The sequence below is a fragment of the Microplitis demolitor genome, chromosome 9, assembly GCF_026212275.2.
Source record: "Microplitis demolitor isolate Queensland-Clemson2020A chromosome 9, iyMicDemo2.1a, whole genome shotgun sequence".
NCBI lineage: Eukaryota > Metazoa > Arthropoda > Insecta > Hymenoptera > Braconidae > Microplitis > Microplitis demolitor.
In genome coordinates this window covers 18,509,542-18,525,005 of record NC_068553.1, presented here as the reverse complement: position 1 = coordinate 18,525,005, position 15,464 = coordinate 18,509,542, and the positions used below count along the sequence as shown (strand labels likewise).

Here is a 15,464-nt window from a genome sequence, read left to right as displayed (position 1 = left end):
CCTTCAAACGCATTGTAAATTAAATCCATAATATATAATAACAGAAAAAAAAAAATAGTGAATTTCCTATCCCAGCTGTTTATAATCCTCTAGTATATCTATATATTATATATACTTGATACAAAGCAAGATTCTGCGGTGAAAGAAAACGTAGGTATCTCTGGGTCATCAGCGATCGGACTTGAGATATATATTTACACATATATATGTTTTGAAAGAGGGTATAGGGTCTTTAGTAGCATCGGAGCGTACCGTCACTAGAATCTTCAGAACCTCTAGTCTCTAGTCCTCGTAGATCTTATATACAAGATAAGAAAATGCTTCTGCGGTATTCACAAGACCCACCACGGGGTGCACGTCAGTTTCTTTACTCTTTTTTCTTTTTTACCCCTATTGTGCTTTGCGCGTGGCCTTTTGCGCTTCATTTATAACAATGAAAATTTTCATGTACTCCACACTTCCTGGCTTAAATATTTTTGAAATTCAGGTTACGGCCATAGTTGTCATGAATTATCTGACCTGGTCCAAATTACACCCTAACACCATATGTCCCATGCCTTATTTTTTTGGACAATTCCTAAGTGTCCATTTTGATCTTCTCTTTCTTTTTAATTTTTTCTGACCCCCTCCACTACACCCCATTCTCACATCAAGAGAAATTGAGCATAAAATATTTTTTTTTTTGAGCAAATAGCCGAAATTTCTAAATAAACATTTTCATAATTAGCCGAATTTTGAATCACTCATTATGAGTCTTAATTTTTAAATTACGGTGAAAATATTGGTTTCATTAAAAAATTTTTCAAACAAAAGTTGTAGGAAATTCAATTTTCCAAAAAAAATGTCTCTTATAATTTTTTCTTAGGACTAATAAAACAGCCGTAATTTCAAAATTAACATTTTCATAATTAGCCGAATTTTGAATCACTCATTATGAATCTTAATTTTGAAATTACGGTGAAAATATTGGTTTTATCAAAAAATTTTTCAAACAAAAGTTGTAGGAAATTCAATTTTCCAAAAAAAATGTCTCTTATAATTTTTTCTTAGGACTAATAAAACAGCCGTAATTTCAAAATTAAAATTTTCATAATTAACCAAATTTTGAATCATTCATTATGAATCTTAATTTTCAAATTGCAGTGAAAATATTGGTCGTATACGAAAATCTAAAGAGACATTTTTTTTATAGAATTCAATTTTCTACAACGTTTGTTCGAAAACTTTTTTAATAAAACCAATATTTTCGCCGTAATATCAAAAAATTGAACTATTCATTTCAAAAATAAGATAAAAATCTTGTCCCTTGATAACAATATTTTCATTCATTTAAAATAATATTTTCCTTATCAGTTTATGAGAATCAAAACAATTTATTTCAATGTTTATTATCATTTAACGCATGTATATTACATGTTATTGCGTACTTTAATGTAAAGAAGTAGCAGTTACTCTTGTTACGCTGAAAAGAGGCAGTGAATTTTTTTTTTTTTTTATCATATTTATTGTCGTCATAAAGGACATGATAAATTTATCGGGATTGATGGGCAACTGATGAGGAGGACAAATAAGTGATAAGAAAGTGTATGATACTTAAGATCTCGTTGGCTCGTAACTTTATAATATTATTGGCTATGGCCGTGGGTTATTTTAAAATTATACATAATGTACGAATTTATTCTCCTTCTTCATCTTAAACTCTATCTACATCCCGATCGGTATCATATTTAACGTCAAAATATATTATTCTTGAGTCAAAATGACTAGGATTACTAAGTTGGGATTTAATATGACCTACTCACTACAACAAATCCATTATCTACATAATTTTAACTCATACATAATTTTTATCTTTCAATGATCTTTATCTCATATAATGATTTTTAAAAAAGATAAATTGTTTTTAATATTTATCTCATTTATTTTCTGACCAATTTACCCTGGAATTTTTTATTTATTTATTTTTTTTTATTTTACTCAAATTTCTCTAATTTATTCGAAAATAATTTTAATCATCGATTTAACCAGAGGTCAAAATCGGCCTAGTAACCGAAGGTCGAGGGTTCGATTCCAGTCCATGTTTTTTTTTTTTTTTTTTTTTTTTTATTTTAAATAAATTCAAAAATTTTTGTCATAATTTATACTTTGAAAATTCAAATTTTCACTGTAGAAAAAATTGCCAGTAAATTTTCAAAATTAAAAAAAAAATTCAAAATTATTTTTATCAGTTGTCAATAAAATCCGACAAAAAAAAATTTTCGAGCGACTTAATGTCAGGTTGACCAAATTACCCCACATTTTTTTTTACAAACCGTAACTCAGAATTTAAGAAAAAAAAAAAAAAAAAAGGGATGCAGGACGACAATGCAAATGACCACGATGATTCGAATCATGTGCATTGCTAATGACTTTAGGGTGTAGCGACACTCTTTCTCAATCCCTGCATCTCTTTAGCCAAAGTAATAACCCGATAATAACAATAATGGCCGCTTGGTCACACGATAAGACCAAACTAAATGCCTCCAACAGCCGACTAATTGGGCGTTTTAATTTAAACAAAAAGAAGTGAATCCTCAGCCAAAATATTGCTTTTAAAAATATTTAATAGTAGATCAGGTATTATAAATCCGGTGTAAAATTTAAGTATAAATGGCTAATAAAATATTATTTATAACACGAGTATCGGGAGTAAATTAATGCTAAAGATATGAGCTAATGGCTGAGTACATGCTGGTATGATATCATATGTGATATCATATCATTAATTTACACGCCCGACAACCAAATCACCTGACTCAATTAACACGCCCTTCGTCTCGGTCATCTGGTTTAGCCATTTTATTTTTTATTTCACTCGAAACTCAACGGAGATACCGAATAATTATGATAAAAATACTCTTATACAAGAGGTTATAAATGATAATAATGATGAGGACGATAATTGGGAACCGAGGATGTGATGATTGGAGGCTGATTATAAGGGGGTTAAATTATGTTTTATTCTTTCTAATGCTCGGATGTGAGAGTAAATAAATTAGAAGGGGAAAGTGGCATTAGCGAGCATTAGGCGATACGGGGAATTACCTGAGGTGTTGATCGTTTATTTATAAATTACTGTTTTCGGAATCGGGATACGATTTACTTGGGAATTTGGGGCTTCGACACCTGCCTTATGGTCTAGACGTTCTGTGTTGGGGTTAGGTCAGTGTGAGGTATGGAAACTTTACTCAGATAGCGAAAATATTGACATTAATTTGATAATTTAATATTTTTTTTTTTTGAGAAGAAAAATACTGAGCTGAGATCACACATTTGGCCTTCGAGCCGTGGATTTATTAGACTCTATTCGTTCTGCGTGGATTAGAAAATTTATTGGGGCAACTCGGGGTGCTTGAGGAGTTTTTTTCCACTTTTTTTGGACTTAATTTTGTTAATATTTTTTAAACAATTTTGAAATTATTAAGATAACCTGAAGTTTTTTTTACTTTAAATGTCTGTATTTTGGAAATTATTGATTTTACAGATTTTTTTTTTAAACAAAAGTTGTAGGAAATTAAATTTTCTACAAATTTGATATTCATAAAAATTTTCATAAAGTCAACCGTTCAAAGGCTACAGCAATTTAAACAATTAATTAATTTTTACAACAATTTGAAATTTTTTCACAAGACGTAAAATGATCATATCTTCTAAATTATCCATTTTAAAGACTTTTTCAATGACACCAAAATTGTAGGAAATTGAATTTCCTTTCCAATGACCACCTATAACGTCTATTTATCTCGGAAGCCCACTTAGATATTTCCAATTAAAAAAATAAAAGATTTTTTGACTTAAAAATATATCGAATTTCTAATTAATAAATAATTAATTCATTTATCATACCGATAATGAGTCTTATCAGTCACAGCAATTATCTTTAAAAATTAAAAGGAAAAAGTAATAAATAAATGTCACAGTATAAAATAATTATTAAAAATAATTTGTCTGCATAAAGCGGCAGTGAAATATAAATTGCAGCCTTAATACGACATCATTACTATGCTCATAATACCAACATATATACCTAAAAAATATTAATATACCTGTTGTTTCATATATAGAGTTTGGTTTGAAAGCCTCAAGGGTTTCGCTTTGCAGCTGCTACAAAATGACCCACGCAAGCCAGCATCTCGATCGTCTATATACATCATTAACGAAAACTCGTCGAGAAAAATCTGTTAATTAAGGCTTTCCAGGCTCATTAAAATAACCAAGAATTTTAATTATTTTTTAATATCAATTATTCATTGACACTAAATTTTAAAAAACGATTAGTTTTAAATTCTTGGAAATTTTCGGTGGAGAAAAAGAATCTTTTATTAAATAATCTCACGAGTTTCTTGTCACATTAGTGAAAAAAAAAAATAAAAAAATAATTATATTATTTTATTTTTATTGAGATATTTTATCGCAACGAACATCTTAATTCTAATTAAGTGGTTCTATAATTAATTTTTATTTTATGATTGAATAGAATATTTTTTAAATTTTAATCTCGAAAAAAATTTGAAATTTTAAAAAAATTGTTAACTCGCAATGTACTTTAGTAGTTTAATTATCCGGGATAACATTCCGGTCCATTGTAAAGACATTTTCCTTGAGAGAAGTATGAGGAGCATGCGAACCCTGAGCAGCATTTATATCCGGCTATTCCATGGCACTGAAAAAAAAAAAATTCATATTTTTTTTTAAGTGTTTTCGTATTGAAAAAAAAAAAAAAAATTAATGAGTATACATACCCAAGCGTTTAGACAACCGTCTTTGATTGTTATCCTCTGCGCAAGAGTCACACTAGCGAGTCCAAAAATCATAAAAATAATAAATATCGATTTAGACATTTTGTTTAGACTCACAAAATAATTATTGAATGAAGGAGTTACAGAAAAGTAGGCTACTATTTAACTTGTTGATCTATGTATCATTTTATAATACTCTAATTTTTTATTTTTATGTGATTTTGACCGCATGGATGATTAATGTCATACGATAAGTAAAAATAGAAATCAAAATATGTCACGGCTACGACGAAGCCAGAAAAGGTTATCGTTGATGTCACTAATAATCAATAGATTTATTTTAATTATATGAATAAAAATCTTTATAGAAAGACCTTTATTTGATAAATTTATTACTTTGTTGCAATAAATACCCGTAAAAAATAAATCATATATGTTCCATATATGATTCATATACATGTGTTCCATATATGTCCCATGTATGCTCATATATGGAACATACACACTCATATACGGGTCCTACATGCTGATGTGTGGCGTATATGGGCCATATACAGATCATATATATGAACATATAGACCGTATACGGCATATACACTCGTATGTCAATTATATGTCCATATATGTACATATAGGTATCATATACGGAGCATAAATGACATATATGGCATATATGCCCATATATGGATCATATATGTCATATGTGGATCATATATGGATCATATACAGCATATGTGCTCGTATACGGATTATATATGTCCGTATATGAGCATATAGGAATAATATACGGATCACAAGTGATATATATGACATATATGCCATATGTGGATCATATATGCCCATATATGGCATATATACCATATGTGGATCATATATGTCCATGTATGTCATATGTGGATCATGTATGCCTATATATGGATCATATACAGGTTATACATGTCCATATATGGCATATATGCTCGTATATGGGTTATATATGTCCATATATGTACAAATAGGAATCTTATACGGATCATAAGTAATATATGCGGGTCATATATGCTTATATTTGTACATATATGGATCATATACGGATTATATATGCCTATATATGGCATATATGTTCAAGATATGCCGATATAGTCTCCATACATGTCCATATATACTTCATATGTGATCCATATATAAGTCATATATGTCTTATATTCAATAAAAATTACTGAACTTTAAAAAAATTTAATTTTGGGGAAATATAGGCCAGACCCACATTTTAAAAAATAAATACTAACTTGCAGGTCTGATAAAAAATATAGTAATTTGATAGTAATAATGACTAAATAAAATATTAATGAAATTACACAATGGAGTAGTAAAATAAAATAAAAGTAAATATATAAATATACATACAACAAAAGAGCTGAGTAGGTTATTAACCAGTTGATTTAACTTTTTAGCTGCAGTTAGCAACTAATTTGCCGGTAATATATACGATGAATGATGTGTTGAGGCACGCGATATCATAAACTAACCAACTTACTCTTTTAAAACACAACTGGTTGAACAATAGGCTTTAAGTGGCGACTACTTATTTTTCTCACACTCATTCACTCACTCATTCACTCACTTCTTACTTATAAAAGCTAATCATAATACAGTCATGCTCTTTTTTATTCACAATTTAACTTTGCAATTCAAACCACTGAGATTTTGGAGTAGACTGTTAACGTGATATTACTCTAGCCATCACTTTATCGTGTAATTTTACCCATCTCTGTTTTAATAATATTTTCAAACGTAAAAATTAGTGCCTAACACCTTGGGCAATTCTCTGGCTACTTATTCAGATGCTAAACAACTCTCACCTCACGATAAAAAGAGAATAAATATCTAGACGTTACTCAATCATCTTTTTATTACTCCTCTTATCTGCTTTGCATTAAATACCTTATTATCTGCTTTGAAAATAAAAATAAATTTCATTTTAATACCCATGCCCGGAAGCTCGGAGGTACTTAGTCATATTTTGACGGTTTTTGTCCCTACATTTTATTTTGTTAAAAGAAAATTTTTAGAAGATGGCCTAAAAAAATTCTTCATTTCAAAATTTCAAATCTCAGTATTTTTTTTTCTTTAAACGCCTGTAACTCCGAAAATTACAAATTTATCGGTTAGTACCTAAGGAGCTTTTTTGTAGAGCATCAAATTTCCTACAAAAAAGTCCAATAACTTTTTAGTCTAGTGTCAAGAGCTTCGGTTTTATTGCAATAAAACTTTTTCCGTATTGAGGGCTAATGGCGCCCAAATGACCCTTAATCTAAAAAAATCGAATAATAGCAACTTCAACCTCTGAAACGTCATCATAGGGACAGAAAATGAAGGTCTTAAGCTGAGTTTACTGAAACGACGCCCTAAAACCCTTGAAAAGGTGCGTTGGTTAGAAAAAATATTCCCCATATCGTTCACTTTTACAACTTTACCTCAAGTCTTTAATTCGAGTCTCGAGCGTCGTCGCCGTCAGCCGCGGAAATGTGAATCGAGAATTGCGGTTTTAAATTTTTCACCACTATACTTTTTACGGCACTAGAAGGCGTTACGCCACCTACGCGACCCAGTGTCGTAAATGCAAATTTCCCTCTGTTACACACTTTACAGGCTATATACCTAAGAAATACGCCATATTACTAACTAAATCCCTGTGGCATCACTATTTCCTCGGTATTAAACCGTTTTATCTTCTCATTTTATTGTACCATTATTTTTTTTTTTTTTTCATCGCAAATAAGAAAACCCATGAATGCTGCACCATAAAATCCTAATTCAATGCAAATGCAAATACAAATTAATATTTTATTTTATTGTATTTAAATATTTAGACTTATATATATGTTATATATATTCTCAGTAATTCGAGGTGGAAAAGTTCTTAAAGTAAAAAAAATTTATGTACATAAACTTGAAATTCTTTGGGAGCGAGAAAACATAACCTATTCAAGGGTCATTATGTCCGGTAATAGAGGATTTATGAGCAAGCACCGAGCGATAACTACACTTAAGAGCTTGTAAGACAGGTGTGGACGAACAGCCAAGTAAATGTTCCGCACAGCAAAAATTCGTACACACCCTCTAATTTTTTTTTTTATTATTATTATTTATTGTTACTGTTGTTACTTTTGCTCGGTCCGTTTACTCTTTTACCTTTTTGCAGTGCATTAAATCATGTAGTCTAAGTTATATTACTCGCAAATAACCCGGCTAAATGGATCCATTAAAGCATTCGTGCGAAAAAATTCAAAGGATTCAAATGCCGTTGAAATGATTCCTGGCACTGGATTGAATTCGCTCGAGGCCTGTCAGCGGCGAAAAATTATTGGAACCCGGTAAATTGATTGATAATTTTGTTGGCTAAATAAGTTTGGTAAAGCTGATCGGGAATGTTCTTCGTGTTGGCAATGAGCGTCGATTAGGCTGGTTAGCAAGTCGGTGTCCGAGCATACGCTAGATGATATCTCGTTTGGTTAAAAAGGCTGCTAACACGAAAGACACCTCCAAGAAACAAAAGTTTGTCCAAGTTATTTATTTAACGAAATACGGCGTAGCTCTGCGGGCAATTAGGACCGCTCTTGTGGAACATAATTAACGCGTGTGGTGTTAATGAGGCCAGAAAGGTGTCGAACGTGATTTCAGATCACTTCACATCGGTTACCAAGATCTGCACGCCATTTATCCTCCACTCTATTTCTTTTCACATACTTTTTAAATAACCAGAATATAATACCTTTTTTTTATGGACCAATACCATCAAGCAATAAACATGACTAAATATTCGAGTAAAAAAAAATTATATCGAAGCTAGCCTGTCTCATCCATTGTTTTTTATATATGCTTCATATCTGAATCATATATGATCCATAGATCCACATATGTTTCATATATTGCTATATATGCTTCATACATGTCCATATATGACTCATACATGATCTATACACGTTAATATATGAACCACCTATGATTCATATATGTTCATATATGATCTATACATATTTCATGTATACCTATATATGAATCACTAAAAAATCATATATGTTCATATATGAATCATATATGATTCATATATCAATTATATGTTTCATCTATGATCCATGTATACTCACATATACTTCATACATGATCCACATATTTATCATATATGCCTGTATATGATTCATATTTACTCATGAATAATTCATATACGGACATATATGCTTCATATATGAATCACCTATGATCCATATATGTTCACATATGATCCCTGCATGTTTCATATATGGCCATATATGAACCACCTTTCATATCTGAATCATATGTTTCATATATGCTTCATATACATATCCTTCATACATGATCCACATATGTATGCATCATATTTGCCTATATATGATTCGTATATAAACCACCTATAAAGCATATATATATATATATATATATATATATATTTGATTTGCACGCCATTTATACTCTATTTCTCTTCACATACTCTCAAAATAACTAGAATAATATTTTTTTTACGGACTAATACCTTTCAGTAATAAACATTACAAAATATTCGAGTAAAAAAAATGATATTGAAGGCAGCCTGTCTCATCCATAGTTTTTGTCTTTTGTTTAAAGCAGCATCACCGCGGAATAGGATTCAGCAATTTTAAGTGTAGATAAAAAACTCGCATAAAGTGCTCCAGGGCATATGGGAGAAGAGAATGCTCTCTCAGAGTTGGTTTCGCTTGACTACTACCACAGCTTAAGCACGTTGGTGATTCATTTTATGGGCACGGCGGGCGTGCGACCACGAAACAGCTTGGTTGCTCATGCATATAGAACCTCTTTGCCAACAGAGGGGGAATACTTAAAGCCACACAACTTAAAAGATATCAATAGCCGGACGAAAAACTGGTACAATCTTGCGCGCGAACTCGCTCTCAGATCTTCAAGCACTTAAAGATTTCGACCGGGGGTTCGGTGCCCATTCGGCGAGCGAATCACCTGGTACTTTTTTTAAACAAAACTCATTGTACTTGCGCCCGTGATCGAAATTAATAATTTATCTTAGCAATTCATCGATACTAGTTCACCGTGTTGTTGGCTAAAACCCCAGTGAAAATGCCAATCATTTGCTATAATATAAACGATTTATGAAAGGGTGCATTTAGATACTTCAAGGCGATGAAACAGCCGCAGGACATCAATGAGAACGATGGGAGTGGCTGGAATGTGAATTTAAGATAACAAAAATCACTACTGCACTGCTTAAGCTGGCAAAGCTGCTGTTTAGACTGTAAACTATCAAGGATTCTCATTACTTCCTAATAGTCCCTCATAATCCTCCAAGATCGAAGCAAGAAAAATTCAATTTAGGACACGATTCACATCATAATCATTATCATCATCACTCATGCATACTAAAGCATCAGCTGCTCCTAGATCCTGATACCGGATTAAGAATTTTAATTAAAAACCAGATTTGAGCCTCTATCCCCACGAGGCAACGAGATTTCGGTTATCAGCTTTCTGGTGTCATCAAGACTCCAACCAGACCAAGTTCTCTGAGGTAAATCAACCTGGCATTTTAACGATCCTCACCTAAACGACAACTCCCGTCCGTCTAGATGACGGTTAGGAGGTAAATAAGACCAAGCCTGGGATTCTGGTGTAAGTCACACACGGATTTAATAGATTGCCTGGCAAGCTCGTTGCTCGGCCCTTAATTGGGCAACGTGTTGTTCGGCGCAACGCTATCAAAACTGGGCACAGTAGCAGTCTACGGTAGTCGTGAAATCCTTTTTCTTTATTCCTCTCTTTTATCCTTCCACCCTCATCGTTCTTTTATTCTTTTACCACATCTCCACTCTGGTTCTACTGCCGCTGATGGCCCACCTTTTTGCGCTGAGCTACTTTTTAACATTTTTTTCAGGTCTTTTAATGCCATTTTATCTTTACCCGGGTCTTCTAAGTAGTTTATTGTAACCGTGTGTGGAAGTGTGCAAGTCTGTGTTGCTGGGTGTGCGCGGGTGCGCCAGATTTTTCATGGATAACAAGGACAAGGATATAACCAAGACCCCATTTACTCTATAAGTGTGGGAGAATTTAAAAATAACCAGCCGAATCTCGCTGAAATACGTCCAGCTGTGCTTGGGAATACGCTCGATTATTCGGGGCCCGGATTCCCCAGCTCATTTACTTAAGCCAAAAAATCACGCCAACTCGTTATTTCTTATTTACTGTTACGATCTCCCGCTTAAAAAATAATTTATATTAAAGCCACGTCTTCAATCCTAGCGACTTTTTGTTTTCGTAAAAAGGATCAAGGAACGTGCCCTGATGACAGGTGGGTTTGCGTAAACAACTTTTAAGATATCAAATACCCGAAGTGTATACCAGTAGCGTGGAATATGATACAGTCGACGTTTTTTTCCGGCGAAATGGATTTTTTAGCACGCCCTTGGATTTCATATTCAAACTTCCAAGACCGATTGCCAGCTGACTGAATGATACGCTTGTTCCTCTTTCATCGCCGATCGAATTTACTCTATACTAAAAATTCTGCCAGCTATTGATGGTTAAAAACTCGGCCGATCAGAGTCTCGGTATTTTTTTAGCCAATCCGCAATTTATTGGACAGCCTCAAGTCAATTTAGCATTTACACGTCCTGGGTTGTACAACCATTTACAGAGATAACTTAAATACTCCGGCTTCAAAAATACCATGACGGTATGACGAACAAAGTACTCGGTAAAATATAGACCTCTTATGCTGGCTCGTTATGGTATTTCAAGATCAGATCGTACATTCATTTTTTCTGCCCAAGCGTTTTTTTGAAAGCATTTTCCAACATGCTGGATGATGCACTGCGTTACCGATATCGTGATCCAGTTGTAAGCGATCAGTTACCATCTTTCCAGTACTGTCAGCAAGAATCTCTATAAGGCAATCTTCGTAAACCTGCAGACCTGTTTATATGGTAATATGATAATTAAGACATTGCTGATGCTGATACCATGTTTAAACTTTTGTATCAATTCCTTTCTTTGTTCCTTGGATTTTCCTCTGGGAAAACTCGGATTAGCTTTTATACCAGTTCCTATTGAATCCAATTAGTCTATCACTTTCTTTGTCATCCCCGATCACGACCATTAATTACCTAGCATTCATCAGTAAGACAATTGACCAGAGCGACTAATTGCGGAATTGGTGGGATTGCTTTCCTAAAAGCCAGTCTCGGGCCTTCGTTATCAAATAGCATTTAGTGAAACAAAAAGCTCCCGAAAGGGCAATTTGTCTGGATTTAGTATCATATACAACCGCTCGTAAAATAGAACAGAGCCTCCTTTTAATGACACTCACCCGGAATACCAATGAGATGAAGCCTCGGCTGGACTGCCTTTGTAAGCAGAGAGCATGGGAACCAGCTTCCACTTGCCAGTATCCTTTCAACGGTCTCTCTCATCTGGACGATGTGCTTTCTCAAGAGGGTAGTAACTGCTAACTCGGGCAATGTAAGACACCGCTCAGTACGTGCTGAGGAAAATTAAATCGATTTGAAGATACATTATTCCCTTCTACTACAGTACACTATTCCGGCTGCTTAATAAATCCTTCCTTTTAAGATTGCGACACCTGCAAACTCTATACGGCTCTACACATGCTTCGAATATAACTTTTTGTTTCCCACCAGCAGCATCGAAAATCCAGTGATCATAGCATCAGTCTAGAGTTTTCCATTGCATAAAAAATAATAACTTTTGATACGCATCTGGTGTCGTGGGATGCTCGTGACCTAGCGTTCTTAATGGAATAATTGACGTCCCGAGTAACTGTAGAGCGTATGAGAAACCCAGCATAGGAGCTTAGTAGACATGAATTAACGACGGTGATCAGATTACTTTCAGCAATCAAACCACCGGCTGCGGTAGCTCCTGCTAAAATTACACCGCGTCTCAATCACTTAAATTGACCATAAGCACTGGGTAATTGCATCGGGGTCTACAATTAGGCGTGGCAAGCATTCCTATGACATATAAAACACTCTCGAAATTGGATCATACACCAGAATCTAATTCCCATCTACATCAACCAGTCAACCAGGAGCCTGTTCTACATCAACCTGATTTATCTCAGCTCTAGATTATCCTCATCCCGATATTCCCAGCGTATAGATGGATCCCACGGGTCTGGGTTCATAAAAACCATTGATCAAATCCTCTTCGTGGCTTTAATTGACGAATAAATTTTTCGCGATCGTTAGAGTGAATTTGAATAAAAAGTTAGGAATCAGGGTCACTGGCTAACTATTTGTATGTACCGAGTTATTTTGGTTAAAAAATATATAAACTGATTGGCAAGGTGTTTGCAACACGTTTTATACGTCGATACGTGACTCGAGTCGATAATGAGCCCTAGATGTCACGCTATCCTGTTACGTCCTTACTACCTGACGGTATGCGGAATAAAAAAATGGCCAGCGATGTTAAGTCTTTTTCAGGGATACTCATTTAAAGTGAATCACTAATGTAATGTTGTGTGCTAGCCTTATTATTTTAGGCTAGTGTAGGTGGCAACACCCACATTATTTAATTCATTTCCATTTCCTTGTCCTCACCGCAAGAGGAAGTGTCGAGGTCTTGAGTCTTTTCTTGGAATCTTTGTCATCGATTTTTTTTTCCGTTAGCGATAATAAAAAATATTGATGAAAAAAAAAAAAACGTAGTGACCGCAGTACTGCCTCTGTTCTCACGATCGACCGAGATAAAATGCATAAATGAAATATTATTTTGGCCATGACGTCAAAACAGTTGATCGGCCATAATTCACGCTGATCGTAAGTCATAAGTTTTATCCGAATTTTTATTATAAATATGAAGCAGGGAAGGTAAAAAAAATTTACCTTCTCACGGGTATTGCCCGCGCGCGCAATTAAATTCAAAAAAATAATAACGCGTTAAAGTTTTTTGCGGTATAAATTCTAAGCCTCGGGCAATGTTTTGAATATGTGAGCTTGTATACGACATTTAACGTACATATTTTTTAATTTATAAATATGCAACGTTAAATGTGGCGCCTTAGGGCGGCAGCTACTTTATATCATCGGTTTTGTGTGCGTCAATATTGCTACCGAACGTTATCGAGTTTGGGTGAACGTTTTTCACAAATGATTAACCGATCGACCTACTTGTGGGTAATCGGTTAAATGGCTCAAGTAAAAAAGAAGAAAAAATATGACAGCCAGGAATTATAATAAAAAGTATATTAGTATTTGTGATCGAGAATTCTTAACCCACGCAGACGTGACTCACGTAATGTGCCACTGAAAGTAAAGATGACGCCGCCTACCCACTATACGATATTTAATCGCCAAATGACTCACTTATGACAAACGGAATATGATTGTACACAATTACAGACAATTTCGTATCGAACTACTTCCTTCTGTTGATGTTCAATTTAAATATTTTTTTTCATCTTATATTTTAAGCGATTCCGATTTTTTTTTTTCTGAGAACGCAAAAAAAATTTTTTTTTATTTTTCTACACTCTATTCATGTGTAATAGCCGACTTCAGTCGAATAATTGACCAGAAACAGCCTAAAATAGGTTTAAAGGCTGAAAAATATTTTTTCAGTAAAAGGCTCTTTTCAAAAAATTTTAAAATTGCGATTTGCTAATAAAATTATTGGAAGTTCAACATACTTGTTGATATTTTCTGACAATTTACAGTATAGAGGAGGCAGAAAAAATTTAATACTATGTAGAAGATGTAAAATGAAAAAGTTTTCTTTGTTAGGTAAAAAACATTTTTTTTTCGTAAAATAATCAAGTCGGGCAACTTAAGCAGATGCAGTAAAAATTCAGGATTTTTTATTTTTGTATGACTGGCATACAAAGTATGATTGGAAAACTGTAAAAAAATATATATAATTATGTCAATATCGAATAGAAACATATGTGGATGCTACAACAAGAAACTGATTATTGGAAAAAAGTGAAATTTTGAGAAGAAAGTTTGAGGCTTTAAAGAGAAATTCTTTTGTCACTGATAAAAAATACTACGTATTGATTTTGATATAAAAGATGAACATATGTTAAAAAATCTGTAGAAAGAAAAAGTTAAAAATGAAATGAAGATTTTTTGAAGAATTCTTTTATTCATTTGTGGCATATATTTAAAAAAGTGTAAGTATTTGAAAAAAGAATTTAACAAACAAGTTCTTAAAAAATATGACATATGTCAGCTAATAAGATTGACACTAATAACGTGGTTGCAAGAAAGTATGAATTTACGTATGAACTACAGATATAAAAAAATATCGACACGCGACCAATAAATCGGTATATTTATAAACATGAGACAACAGCTGTGATGATAATAAAAAAAGTTTCTTTTCCAATAATCATCTGGGGTATGAAATTATCCATGTAATTGTCGCTTTCACTTTAAAATTCATACCCTTAAGGGATAAATATATAATGTGCAAAAGCGTACTATAAATATATGAATCGGTAAAAAATAAATTTAACCGTCGATTTAAAATAATAATGAATTAAAAATGTATATGTATATACATATATATGGGTTATATTTATTATAAAATGAGACGCGTGCGACACGTGCGCAATCACGCTTGAAATTGTCCTGGAGTCTGTCATCAAGGGGATCGTTTTAAACTTTAGTATACTTT

General features: G+C 33.2%; 1 protein-coding gene and 1 long non-coding RNA gene across 2 annotated transcripts in view; one reads left to right on the top strand and one right to left on the bottom strand.

Annotated features, from left to right (window-relative positions):
• Positions 1 to 15,464, top strand: part of LOC103574706 (POU domain, class 6, transcription factor 2) — a 506,104-nt gene that overhangs the window by 48,675 nt on the left and 441,965 nt on the right. The window lies entirely within an intron of this gene.
• On the bottom strand, positions 4,509 to 6,265 carry LOC128668616 (uncharacterized). The gene is made up of 3 exons (XR_008404258.1): positions 6,165 to 6,265; positions 4,782 to 4,833; positions 4,509 to 4,702 (listed from the first exon to the last, which is right to left on the bottom strand). It is a non-coding gene; the product is annotated as an uncharacterized LOC128668616 (long non-coding RNA).